A 14,641-nucleotide genomic window follows, 5' to 3' on the forward strand; every position below is an offset into this window, starting at 1 on the left:
GAGGGCGAGCGGCTTGCCCGGGGGGAAGGGGGGCGGCTGGCGGCACTGCCCCCAGCCTCACGGCCCCTTCCCGGGGCGCCTTCTGCGGAGACTGAGGCGGGCGCGGCCCCTCGGAGGGGAGCGGCGGCGGCCTGAGGGGTGGGTGCGCGTGCACGCGGCGGGGTACAGGGGAGGTGTGTGTGTGTGGGGGGGGCGCGGCTCTGAGGAGAGGCGCGAGGCAACTTAGAACAGCCGTTAACGGTCGTAACGGTTTGGCGCGGGGGGTGGGGGGCACGGGCTGAGGGCTCCGCCTTCGTGCGCCCCCCGCACCTGGAGCGCCGGCGGCGGGGCGAAGGGGCAGCAAGGTAAGGCTGAGCCGTGAGGCGCCGCCACAAGGCGGCTGTCCGGGTCCCGAGGGGAGGATGGGAGGGAGGTGGGCGAGCGGCGGGGGCCCTGTGGGCAGCCCCAAGCCCGGCGCCCCCCCGCTGCCTCGGTGCCCTGCCCTCCCCTTTCCTCCGCAGCACCGGGCGGCTGCTCGCACCGCGATTTTTCTCCCTCCCTTCTCCAGTGTGATTTCATGCGCCTCGCAGACCCGCCGAGGAAGGAGCGGGGAGGCTGCTCTCACACCCACAGGCACGGTAGCGGCAGCAGCAGCACGGCTCGGCGCCGCTCTCCTCAGCACTGCAGCCGGCAGCCGCTTCCCCTTAGCGGGCAGTGCCTGGTGCCGAGGAGCTGCAGGCGGAGGCGCAGCCGGGTTCTGTGGGGATCGCTCTGCTGGCATGGAGCAGGACGCAGGCTTCACGTGTGCCCCCTGAGCTCGCAGTTAAGAGCGATTTTTTTCAACTTGACGTGCGGTTTTCTCCTTACGCAGCTGCATTTTAGCGAGGCGGTGATTCTTGTATCTGGAAAGACGAATTTACTAGGTTTATCCTTTTTGTATAACGGTGTTATTTACGGAGTTTATGGGGTTTGGATCCAGCTCCAGTGTTTGCCACCTGGTTGGCAAAGACTTGCAGCTGAGGATGAGACCCTGTGCTGGTTTTGATTAGGGATTCGGGAGAATTGTGGCCGTGTTGCCCTCTGTTCTTACTTGGTGATAACTGTATGCGCCGAGGAAACAACATCTGCTTTGATTTCAGCCTTTTGTCAGGCAGTTTGAGATAACTTGTTGTATAAATCCTGAAGCTAATGGATCAGATTGAAATCTTGGGTAGATTCAGAGCTCACCCTGATTTTAGCACAAGTTTTGTACATGACAGAGTGCTGAATTTTACCGTCTGTGATATCTGAAGTAGAAATTTTCCCTTTTGCTTTTCCGCCACTTGTTTTTCATTTTGTTCCTTTGCAGTAGCACTTTGGTCAATGGTTTCATTGATATATTTGAATTGTGGTTGTATATTTGAAGCAAAGGATAGTTCTGAGGCTCAATATGCTCCCATTGAGACAGAACAGAATTTAGTCTGTTGACTTGAATGAATAAAATGGATCCTAGAGCTCTTGGTTTACATTTGTGTACGATGAATCCCAGGGATTTCAGTAGGTATGCCCAGGAAGGTGAGCACATCATGTTCACCTGTGTAATTCATTGTGCTGTAATTGAATAGGTGTTATTCTTTAATATTTTGCTGACTTTTTTTTCTCACCCAGAATTATGGTTGTGTTTTAAGGGCTAAGCTTTAAAATATTTGTCAGTACACTATAGAGAGTTGTCAACTGGATGTCATGTGTGTAAAACTGGAAGAACCTCCAGACAGCAAGACCATCAATTCAGCGTGATAAATGTAGAATACACAACAGGAAAGCAAATCTGAATGGTTTGTAGCATGTATCTCGTGGGGCAAGTGTTGAAAAGGTAGAAAGCCAACAAGCAGATTAATGCCTTCAGCTTCCAAGTAACTAAAGTTGTTTTAAATGGAAGAGCTTTATTCTGTTATGACGTGCAGTTCATGACTTAAAGAAAAACAAGAGAATGGGGAAGAGAAGTTATTTTTGAGCATTTGTTTTTTCGATGGTGGTGGTGGTTTTTGTGTGTTTTTTTTGTTGTTGTTTTTTTTTTGGGGGGGTCTCCAAATTCCATTATGCAGCAGGATGCTTTCCAGTATGTGTTTTCAGTATCTGGAAAGGCAGATGTTGCTGCAGCAGGGGCAATTACAATGACTTGCAGTACAGGAAGGAGAAAAAATATCTGTTCTGACTTTTCCTGCATAAAGCATTGATCAGATACAGAGCTTTAAGTCCCTCAAATAGTATGAGAATGTTTGAAGTAAGGATCTGTTTTTTTGGTCTGCTCTGTTTAGGGCTTGTCAACAGAAGAGATGAGATAAGCACCACAGATAAACTTGTTTCATTAGTGGAGTGAAATTAATGCACAAATTAAAGGAAGTGTTTGTTTCTAGAAAAAAAAATAGCTTGTGTTACAATCTCTGTTAAAGAATTCTACCTTCTTGGCTTTACCTTAGAGTTGTCCCCAAACCTCACCAAAAAGCAGTTTTCCTAGGTTTCGTTCTTTGTTGGATGCTTAACCAAACTGCTCTGTCCTGGGAGATGTTGAGTCAAAAAGCAGAAGAGGCAGTGGTGACTCAAGCACTGTAGGCTTTTACAGAAGAGGTCTTCTCAATTGTAGCTTTTTTTAAAGGTGCATGATAAAATCCTATCTTTTCTGAGGTTGCTGAGAACTTTGTTATCGCAGCATAAGAAGCTAACTCAGAGAGAACTGCATAGACCACAGCAAAGTGAGGCTGATGTGACCCTAGATTCAACCTGTGATAACATGTAGCTTCCGAATTTAAGCTGGTGATGCCAAGAATTTATTTCTAGCTTTTAAATATAAAGTGTTTCTACTTTAGAGGATATTTGAGACTTCCTGAAAGTAAAACATGCAAGTGAAAGTTATGAACTGAAGAGGTGACTTGTGCTAAGGCATCTTTTAGCAAAGCAAGACTGGAGGAGATGCCTTCCTTCAGGCTCCGCTTTCATACTGGTTTGATAAATAAGTTCAGTCTAACACCAAGAAATGACTCAAAAGGGCAAAAAGCAAATAAAATAATAATAAAAAAAAAGGCTTTTTGCTTTATCTTAGAGATGTTTGGTCATCTGTTTCTTGCAGGCAGGGACTTCATTACATGTAGCTGGCAAAGCACTTTGGCCCCTTATTTGTATAGCAAGTGAGCCATGATACACAGGAAAGGCAAGGGGCCCTAATGTCTCAGGAATGTGGCAGGATTTTTTTAACCTACTCCGGAGCTCAGGCACAGTAATTGTTTTTTTTCCCCCTCTCTTTTCACACTCCTTTAATAGTATAGAACCACCTGGACTAGTTTGGTTCTATGTTTTACTACTGTGCGTACCAGAATAACAGCTATTTAGTGCAACCTTCAGCATTTTTATAACAAAGTTGATGTGGACACAACTGCATGTGTTAACAGGAATTCTTGGTTTTGACACAATCTCGTCCTTCCGGTATAAACAACTCAAGTTACAGGGAGATTGTGAAATTTTTTTTGTAGAGCATCAGATAAATACCTTCCAATGAGCCTTGTCAAACACTGCTGTGTAATAAAGCCTTTTTTTTTTTTTTTCTTCCAGAAGAGTTGTGTATGTGATGCTGGGTTCACGTAGCAAGGAGTGACAGAAAAAGTGCTAGTCACATGTAATATATTTCAGGTGTGCTAATTTGTTTAGGATGATACCTGTCTTCATAATCCTGCGTGCAAACTTGGGTACTTACAGATGTGGCAGTGGTTCAGAAAGGTTTTGAAAGCTTCAGTGAAGTTTTACCCACTGCCACGCACAGCTAGCATGCCACCATCCTGATGGAAGTCTGCGTGCAAACACGGCTTCATCAAACTGCATAACCTATGACACGGATAGTATTAATTACATTGCTTTCTTAAATCATTCAAATGTTGTAATTCGTATTTCACTAGAATTGTTCTTCCACCTGCTCTGTCCACAGATCATGTTTCGTTAAAAGTGCTGAGGAGCACCCAGAACTCTGAAGACAGCAGTTTTGTGCAAGATAAGAATGTTCCTTAAAGAAGCTGATGGAGGATAGAGCTCAAGAGTGCCTGTCAGACACTGGCAGCATAAGATGACACCGTAGTCTAGTCTGAAATTGTAAGTCTTGAGGAAGACTTGATGTCTTTCATTTTACAAAAGGTTCTTGCACTGGAGAAACTTAATAGTGGGCTGGAGTCTGCTTTCAGGACCTGCATGGATGTGTTTGCTTCTTTTCAGTTGTGCTAATGTCAGCATGGAGCAGCTAAATTTTCTTTGGTGGGTCAGGTATTCTCTGTATGCAGATTTTAACTGAATCGCTCTCCATTAGAGGAAGTGGAGTTTATTTACCCAGGTGAGCCTGAGATCCACAACCCCCATTTCTCAAGTACTTTGCAGAACTGCTAGGAAATCTAGGAAACAGGTGGTGTAAGCTGTACACCCTGACTGAATCTACCAAAGGAGTCTCCACTTCTGAAGCTGTGTATTCATAAGGAATTGTTTCATTTACAGAAAGCTGTTTGGAACCTGTAGGTACCAACAGTCCTGAAATCATTGATGCCATGAAACATTTCACGTGAATGATATCCATACCCTTGCAGAGTCTGCTTTTGACTGAGGCTTTTTACTGTATAGAGACCTGTCAGTAGGGGACCAGGTTACAGGTCAGAAAGCTAGGACACTGGCAGTATATATTACATGGTTGTAACTACAGTATTAAATATAAAAATTGCACTACGCTTGGCAGATATGAGCTTGATACTACAACTGGGGGAAAAAAAATCAATATTAGTAGATACTTTACTGGAAACTACAAGTCCAGTGGACTTTTTTCCATTTCAAAAAGTGGAAGAATCGTATCTCAGGCTTCCATTTTCCTTCACCTTCATTACACAGTTCTTTTAAGAAACAGTAAACGCAATAAGCAATCTTGTAAAGTGTGATTCTATTTATAAGTAGGCAGTGATCAAATCCTGTCATTTATTCCTGTGTGACCCCGAGAGAAGCAGGAGATGGATGTTTTTCACTGGGAAATGGAGGAGTAATTTACATATGGAAATTTGCTAACATTAGTATACCAAGCTTATTTGCTATGTGTGCACACATTTTAAAGAACTAGGCTGTGAACAAGGAGATGTATAAGCCTAAATAATAAAAATGGCTATTCTGGTAGTTACTCCTGCATAGACAGACTATTAGATATAAACTGCTATTGCAGAAGTTGGGAAAATTGCCTCTAAACATGGAGGAGGGGAAAAAACAAATAACAAAGCTGGGGGGGGGGGAAGCCCCAAAATTATGCAATTTGAAATGTAACAAAAGCACAGAGATCTTTCAAAGCACACGTGCTTTGATAAAGATAGGTATTTTTACCTGTAAAACCAATGTGAGAAATCGAGGTTAAATGTCCTCTTAAATATCCATACCTTTGCTTGTTCTGTAGCTATGTATAGTGAATAGTGGTAAAATACTTTCTTTTACAATTTTAACTGTTTATTCAGGTAATGATGCATGCTGTATTACCAGCGCAGCAGAGGAGTGACTCTGGGACATCTGTTACTCTTTGAAATGCATGGTTATGAAATCAGGATTAAACCTAAAAATCACAGCCTCCCTAGACCCTGCAAGTTCTTTGTGTCTAGAGATGTATGCCCGTTGCTCAAATTCAAGGGGATACAGATAATGACATATCACACCAGTTATCATTAAGAAATAGATACTGAAAATTGGTGTTGGAATAGCACTAGTCTCTAAACTTATGTCAGTAAAATGTAAAATTATTTGAAATAAATGGTGGAGGAACAAGATGTAGGACATGGCAGACTGTTGATGCATGCAAAGTAACAAACAGGATGCTTGAAGGAAATCTTTAAAAAAAAATTCTATGCGTTTTGGTAAATATCAACAAGTATTTTAGATTTTCTTTGTAATATGCAGGTTGTAAACAATCAGCTTTTGTGTCAAGCTCCTAAGTATTTGATGTTAGAGTATTTGCACTGTGGTACCACATCAGTCTATAAAATCATTGCAAATGAATGTCAAAGAAGTATTACAATAGAATATGGCTTAATTCATAGGCCAACGCTGAATTTAAAGTTGTGGTAGAAAACTTAAAATTGAAAATGTTTTAGAAAGCAGTATTTTTCTTGGAGGAATATCAGTTGGTATATTATGGCTACATTCGGTTATTTCATCTGTGCTTCCTTTTGGGTCATTTCTTTTTTCATAACCTAACTGTGTTTTTTTCTGGCATTCTTAGAAGCAGAAACTTGAAATTTTCATTTCCAGAAAGACTCAATTAAAGCTTACAGGGCCATTTGTGTTTACGAAATCTGTGCATAAGTTGTTTCAGTATTGAAACAATAGCATGCTACTTGCTGCTTAATATTCCTTAATTAGTTAATGTTTAGTTATTTAACTGTGCACAGTTTAATGTATAGTTTATTTCTGTGACTTCACCTCTCAGTGGGGGGGCAGCTTAAACAAATTTAGATGATGCAATCTTTAGGATGAATGGCTACCTTGCTTTTGGGGGAGGATGAGGGGAGGTGGAATATTTGGCTTACTGCTCTGACACATCTCTCAGCCCATGCTTTGGATTCCCTCTTTTTGCCTTTGGTCACCCAGACCTGTGTTAGCAGGCCAGCGAGTCCCAGGGTTTAGTATCACTGATCTTTAGCCAAGACAGATTCCATAGTTTGTGTAGCCAAGCAAATGGAGGTAGACAAGAATCTTCACTCCAGGATTTTCTGTTCTGTTCTTCCTGGAGGCCATGCTCTTCAAAACAAAACAGCAAAACCCAACAGTGACACTGTTGAATTCGGAGCACTCCTCACAGCCAGATGCTTTGTTCTTCATAAGGCCTTGGTTTCCCATAGGTCTCACAATGGTTATTTTACTTCTCTGAACAGACTGACCTGGCACTTCATGCTCTTGTTTGTCTTCAGACACTTAAACATTTCACACCTCTTAGGAGTACAAAAGAAATATTCCCACATACCTGAGCCTCTGGAGGCTGAGCTTGAAGTTGCTTTTTCTAATCCAGAGCATCCATGTGGTTCTGAGTCAATGACAACGGAACTAGGGCCTAATCTTGCCCATGGGTGAGATATCTTGTCTTATGTGGAAGGAAAGTTTGATGTTTTCCTGAAGAGGTAAAACTTTCAGTTTTTCAATTCATTTGTCATCTCTCGTTTAACACAGAAGCTAGACATGCTTGTAACCAGTCAGTTGGCAGGACAGAACATCTTTATTGGTCTCTGGAAGCTAATCCTGCAAATGCCAAACATAACCTGACGGAAGCCAAAACCAATCCGTTTTACACCATTTCAATTCCAGGTAGTGCTGTTAGCAACTTGAGTGTCACAGTTCCCTTGCCTTCCCACCCCCTCAAACCCATGCTGTAACCAGTAGGCCTTGCAAGACATTATAAGCCAATAGACATGGAAATTCAGAGCATGTCTTCTATTACAGAATTATCTCAGACGTTGCCTCACACACAGACCTCTCCTGGAGACTTAATAACCCTTTAAAACCAAGCTAGCTGCATCTGGTGTTTTAAAAGCTTTGGCTTGTGTTTGGTAATTTGCCTTGTTTGCAGTGAAGACTTAGGCAAGCCCAAGGAGTACTGGTGGCTTTTTGATCTTCTTGGTCTTTGCAGAGACCAAGATTACAGATCATGCTACAGATTCCAGACAATCTCTAAAGAAATGTCTTGCCCTCCCAGATTGTGATGTTTGTGGATTCTTTGTAGGAAGCTGCGCTGGAAATCTTAATTCCTGAGGCTGTGATCGGCACTAAATGTGATTTGTGAATTCTTTTTTAAACTGAAGTTTGCTATAACATGAGATTTAGTTGCTTGTACCCAAGCCTATCCATTTTGCTGCTTTCAAAATGTGGTTTTACTGCATTTTTCCTTAATTCTGCACTCGAGAAAGTAGCAAACCTAGCAGTTTCTACCCTGAGAAAAACATTTCCTTTTTTTTTTCCTACAGGTAGTTGCTACTCCCCTTCAGTGGGAAAATGTGTTCTGTTTGTACCACCAACAATATGACGAGCCTCTAATGGTACCTTAGAGTTTGTTATGAAATGCAAATAGTGACATTTTGTAAAGATGCAGAGCGTTTTTTTCAGGTATCACTGTGTAAAACCAAAATTACTGAAAACATAAGCTAAGAATTTTGCATGGTGGGGGGTTTTTCTTCTGAACTGTATCTCTCAGGTGCTATAAATAAGAAGTATTTTCATAATAGATGACTTGCAGTCTATAAAAGCAGGTCATTCCAATTACTATCTTCTTTCTCTTATTGCCACTTAAATGGCAGAAGGTATTTAGCAGCCAACAGCATTGCACGCTTCTTTAAATGGAGGTGAATGCTTTGTGGAAGTGAGATGAGGGGAAGGTTCCACTGGAGTATAACCAGCTTTGGATACCTTTGGAAGGCAGGATTGAAAAAGCTGAGGTGGGTTAAACCAGCAGTAATCATTTTTTTGGTTTTGTTTCTTGGGGGGGCAGATGTTTGCCTAATTTCAGTTCTTAAAGAGAAGTTGTATTTTGTAGCCCTGTTCCTGTGCAGGTTGATGATTATAAGTATTTGGCAAGGGGATTGGGAGAGGAGAGGTTGAGAATTTTCTTCTTTGGTTGAGACAAGTAGTGGGCAGAGGAACAGTCCATCGCGCCTGCTCACTGCTCCTGGCTGATCTCTGAAAATTGCCTTGTCACAAGCAGTCCATGGATTGTAGGCCCACACTAGTCATGCAGCAGTGGTGACAACACAAACACCAGAAACCTTGCCACACAGACACTCTGGAAGGTTTTTCTTAAAATTCTGCTCTTGAGTAGTTACCTGCTCAAAAGATAGGCAGCTAGACTAACCGGGATGCATTCCCTGTGTTTCCCAATCCTTCATAAGATTTTGCATCTCAGTAGTACTTTGTGCAGGGTGCAGGTGTATGTTCCCATGAAATAATAAAGAAGGTAGATTCCTACAGGCTTGCTAATGGCAGTGAGTCCTCATGGGCTTGAGGTTTAATGTTTCTCCCCTCCTGCAAGATTTAAGAAGCTTGGCACCTTGACTCAGCCTCTCCGAGAGAGAATTTGTTTTGCCAGAGATGTTATTTATGTCATTCTCTTGGACACGTGATGCTGCTTTTGAATTTACTGTCAGTTCACTGAATTACTCTCGCCTGTTTGTTTTTTTAATACACTTGTAAATAAAATAAGCTGCTTTTTTTTTTTTTCCAGCAGCATCCAGAGACTGGGAAAAAGATTCTATTTTATCTGTCAGCCAGTACAATTTTCTGAAAGTTCTGCAGAGCCCTTTTACTTTTAGGAACAGAGACTTGCTGCTTCTTCTTCCTGTACCTTGACTTGTTGAGTACAGCTAGACTTATTTTCTTTTACAGAACATCTTCCATTCAGTACTCCAAGAGCATCTGTACCATCATTTTCTGTCTCAGTAACAGTACGTATTACCAGCCTGGAGCTTGGCTGTATCCGTCTACTTTAGGAGCAAAGCCTCCCTTGCCAGTACAGATCATTGCCACCATTCCATTACACTGACCGAAACATTTGCTCCTTAAGTTTGAGAATAGCAAGCCAGAGAGGTGGAATAATTTAACTAATTGGCTTGTTTCAGTCCTCTTCTAAACATGGAAATCAGAGCCTGAAAGCATTTGTGAGATGAAATCTTGGCACAGACACGATCGTTTCTGTGAAACTGCAGATGTGACTACTTTGTTATGAAACTGTTGGGAGCTTTGTGAATTATTGTAACAAATCCTGTGACTGAAAACCATGTAATGGCTATTTTATTCTGCTAGTGATTGTTTCTGCAATCCAGAGCCCATTTTGAATGGCTGCATAATGAAAATAGTTACAATTTTCTTTTAGGTTAGAAAGGGGGTGCTTCTCACTCACACACATGATGCCTAACTTGCTCCAATACACATGAGGAGTTGGGCTAAAATACACACAGCATTAGGTCACCCATTATTTATTGTCTTAAACCATGTTTTCAGACCTTTAAGTGCTCTGTTCTTTGTGGTAAATTTATTGCAAGCATGTGTAACATGTTTTATAACATCTCTGACTCCTTAATTACGTATTTTTCCCTGAAGTGGTCACTGCCCTTTTAAATTAACTTTCATTTCTTTTGAACTTCCAAGCATCGTGCACAACAATGTTATATCCTGAACTTTTTAGGAAAAAAACATTGTCCCTTTGAATTTCCCCATGTGCTCTCTGGTGCCGTAGCTCCTCAAACTCCTGACTGGGAACACTGTTGTAGATCTTGCTGCTGAATATAGTGCTGGCCATTTGCCATAGTTTTGCATATTGCCAGTGGGCAGCAGATCACAAATGGAGACTCACTGCTCTAATGTTTTGTAGTGATGCTAGATAATGAGAGAACCAGCAATTAAGCAACAATATGTTTTATTTGCAGCGTATTCTGTGCAGCTGAGAACATCAGTTATCACAGTCTGTTATCCTTGAGTGGGTAAGATTACATTATATTAGTTTGCGTTAGATTAAATTGAGAACTGTTGCTCGGTGTTAATCCTGGTATGACTTTAATGTTACATAAAGGCTTTTAAACACAAAAATTGTGTCAGTGATAAGATACTGATTCAGGTGTCGTGCTGAACGGAGGAGACCATTACCTGTATACCTAGGATTTTGAAAAAGATTTTTTTCTGCTTGGCAAACTTGCTTAAAAGTCAGGTCCTGCTAACATTATTTCTGGCTTTACTGTGTTCTGTCACAGCCTACTGGAGTGGATTTATCTGGTGGTCTGGGATTTGTAAAGCTGTGTCTGTGAGATTGCCGATTAGGCTGGGAAGAGAAGGGAGTCCAAAGCTAGCTGGAATAGTGTCTGCTGTCATTTGGGAATTTGCTTTATGAAGGCACCCTGCTTTCTCCCTAGGTTGTTAATATTGAACAGAAGTAGAAACTGAGAGCAGATCTCCAAACTGACTTTCTGTCCTTGAAACCAGATGTTTTTCCAGTTTGGAATGTAGTTTCCTAGCTGTGTCTATAGGCTTTTCTTGCTTAATTTTTTCAGCCAATACCAATGTCTTCTGCTCAGTGGATGGCTCTCCTCCTTTCCGCCTGGGTCTGTCACCTCTTCAGCCCAATTGTCATCTCCTCTAGCTATGTATTTCTCTCTCTCTAAAAGCTCAATAACCTTCTGCCACAACGGCTTCAGGCCAAGGAAGTGCAAACCACTGTCTATGTCCATCAAATCCTCACAGATTAGCAGTTTCTGTTTGATGTTCTCCCAAGTATGAAGGAAAGAGCTTTTTTCCCCGAAGCAATATTATCACCTACATTCATAACCTCTGAAAACAGGGCAGGTTACCCATAAACACAGTGAACAGCTTAGCTGGAAGAATTCCACATTTAGCATAAAATCAGTGGCAACTGAGAGCCTCAGCAGAAACAAGTAGCCAAGCCCCCCCCCCCCCCAAAAAAAAAAGTGTTAATGAGGAAGAACTTCAAACCACTGGAGAGCTAATTACCTGTGTCAGCTGGGGGATATCAGGGGGGTTCAATATGTGATAACCTGAAGATGAACCCACCCCAGATAATTAAGGATGATGTATAAGTAGCTAGAACCAGTGAGATTATATAGAAATTACTGCATGCAGATGCTTCAAATATATTGGTATTTTTCTCTAGTACTTAACACAGTAGATGTGCCATCCAGTAGGAATTTTGGGGAAAATAATCTATTTTATGGCTTCTGAGTCAAGGAGGAAATACTGTGAGTTAAATTAGGATCTGATACTGTGGTTCTGTGATTTCTTTAGTTCATTTGCTACGATGTGTTTTATGTTTGTCCTTAAGCAAGGTGCTCAGTGCTTGTGGAGAGGATAAGGAATTTCGAGTAAGTTTTAAGAGTTGATGACAATTTCTTGCATGTTCATAATGAAGTCTTCTAGAGCCTTACATACAAGTAATAGTAGTGGCAACTTGTAGGCAATAATTAGATTTGGAGAAAAGCATTGTTTTTTGAGCATTTGTGGTTAATTTGCTTTCATGACATTCAGCACCCTTGGGATCAAGTTTATTACAGTCTAGAATATTATTAGCTGATGATGTTGAGACTTCCCAGTCAGTAATGGGGGACAGAATGGGATGGGACCTGACCTTGAAATGAGCTGTGTGTCACCATTACAATCTATGTGAAAGAATCACCTGTTCCTCCCTTTTCTTCTTCATTTGTAACTGGTTGCTATGGATGTCATTCTCTCTTAGTCTTCAGGACACAGCAGGTATTTGTAAGTATCTTTTAAAAACCACCACTGGTCCTAGAAATAGTGGCACTGATCCATTCAACTATTTCTATGCTGCTTCCTGAAATATTGAACTTACATGTTGTGTCTATCTGCTTGTGATTTGCCATCTTTCTTCTCTGCAGTTGCTGTGTGGTTCTAGGAGCTGATGCTTCATGAGCTACCAGAGCTAGAGATGAGTAGAAATCTGAGATCCTTCTGACATTTCAGGCTATTTGAAGCCTTGCTTCCTAGTAATAATAGTTTACATTATATTGGTAAAGCTAGAGAAGCTTTTTTTTCTCTGTTGTTCAAGAACTGGTCTCAGACTTTACACCAGTGTAAATTTTAAAGCTTTTCTGCTGTACTAATCTCTCATGCGTCATTTTGGAGCTGTTAATTGATGATAATTCTGAATGTTTAATCTGTTTTCTTTGAGGATTTCTAAGCTTTTTGGTGGCAGACTATCTCTCAGTGACACTGGTTGATGTGGGGAGTACTTTTTGGGAAGCAAAGGGATGGGAAGGCAGAAGAAGCCATTTCTCTTCAGTGTCTTGTGTGTACGGCAATGCTCTGAAAAGCAAGGGCTGGAAAAGGTGAGAGTGATTGGTCCTGTTCCCCTCTGCACCTGCCACGCATTCATGTTAGAGGATTATGGTGCAGAAGGAAAGCCCCATCTGTTGATGTTTGCCGTGGTGTTAGTTCGTTCCTTTGAGTTAGTTCCTTAAATAAGGGACTTTACATAAATGGTGTTGCTGGACCTGTGTTTCTGAGTGTATGCCATATCATGTCTGTGGGTGTGTTGGTAACTGCTGCAGAGAAAAGGAAAAAGTGAGAAATCAAGTCAGTGCTAGAGCTGGAGAGGCTAAGCACTCCCTTAGTTATTTGGAGGTCATTATTTCTACGCAGGGTTTAGCATCTTCACAAAAAAAAAAAAAAAAAAAAAAAAAAAATTGGTCCAAAATAACCTCAGAAGGTACCCCCAAAGTGAAGCTTAATTTTTCCTTATATTGAACCTAATGGCAGAAATCCCCCAGATGGGTAAAACAAGGTCAGACTTGCATGATGGTGGTCTGCAGGCTGTATAATGTCGAGGCATGTGCACACAACCATTGGCAGTTTTCTGTCTGAAAGGATCCTGATAGTCTGCTGTGGGGCAAAAGCTGTTGCTCTGTTTTGAAATTGTTTGAAGTGGTGTCCAGAGAGAGAAAAACAGTATTGGCAGCAGTTTCCTTTGCTTTGAATATTATGTCTGTGTATTCCTTAGAGAACTCATTAATTTTTTAAGGCTGTGGCAGCAGCAGGCTAAGTGCATACAGTAGTGGTACACTGATGGTTTGAGGTGCTGCATTCATCCTTTTGGGGTCTGCTCCCTTCAGTGACGTGCGGTACCCCAGGATGACTGGGAATATTCAACCTGAGAAGTAGGCTTCTTAGCCTACAGGAAGGTGACATTTGGTACAATGGTAGAAACAAGAAAATGGTTTTCTTTCTAGAGCATTTTCTGCTGTCTGATGGAAATGCTTCTTAAGATGAACATACTGTGCTAATAAACTTAGCCTGCTTATAGAAAGAGGGGGATTATGCAAGACAGACCCACTTGCTAGCTGGTGGTGGGGAGACCTCTATGTGAAAGGCGAGGTTATGAGTTACGGTATGATTTCTATTCAGTAATTGTCTGGATGAGTGCCTTGATTGCTGACTTACAGGGTCTTAATGTTGTGAATGGGTAAGCTTTTCAAACCGGGATATGTTAAGAGTGGCCATGTTTCATGTATATGCCACTCTTTTGTAGCTTATGGTATCCAAATATTTCACTGTCTTACTTTTGGCCTTGATTTCCTTCTATCCTTGTGCCTCCCATTTTTTTCTCCAGGGATGACTGAAAATACTGATGTGCCTTATCCAGGAGGACATGAGATGAACAAAAACTAAACAGCAATTCTAGGGTCATTTAGGAGGTCTATATTAGACAAGGTATGGAGCTCCTGAGTGCAGACCTAGGACCCAAGTTATCACACCTAGCTTCCTGTGTAGGAAAAATCATAAGAGATTCCCACTGTGTTTTGAGCTACAGCATTGGACCCTAGAAAAAATGTACTTTTTTTTTTTCATGCATGGGTGCTTTGAAGGTGTAGAAATCAAGGCTGAGTTAGCACAGCTGAAGCAGCGCAAGGCTGTGGCATGACCTTGGGGCCCTGATGACATTGTGCTGTCACTTGGACGCATAGCCATAATACAGAGAGCAGATTTAAAGGGACATCCTCCCGTGCCCCACTGCCAGTCAGCTGTGGGTCACGAGTGAGACAGGCTTGGCCACAACTGAGGCCTGAGGCTCTCTGGAGGCTGTTCTTGGAGACAAGTACACCTTCTTGAGGGGAGCAGAGAC

At 41.9% G+C, this 14,641-nt stretch overlaps 1 protein-coding gene across 1 annotated transcript in view; it reads left to right on the plus strand.

Moving 5' to 3' along the window:
* The first annotated feature begins 231 nt into the window (after positions 1–231).
* The window catches only part of PTPN5 (protein tyrosine phosphatase non-receptor type 5), an 81,372-nt gene continuing 66,962 nt past the window's right edge, over positions 232–14,641 (plus strand). Inside the window, 6 exon segments of the mRNA XM_040560181.1 lie at positions 232–344; positions 3,565–3,642; positions 3,935–4,095; positions 8,301–8,438; positions 9,382–9,440; positions 10,422–10,475. The gene's annotated coding sequence lies outside the window, so the exon portion shown is untranslated.

This window comes from Cygnus olor, chromosome 5 (assembly GCF_009769625.2).
Source record: "Cygnus olor isolate bCygOlo1 chromosome 5, bCygOlo1.pri.v2, whole genome shotgun sequence".
NCBI lineage: Eukaryota > Metazoa > Chordata > Aves > Anseriformes > Anatidae > Cygnus > Cygnus olor.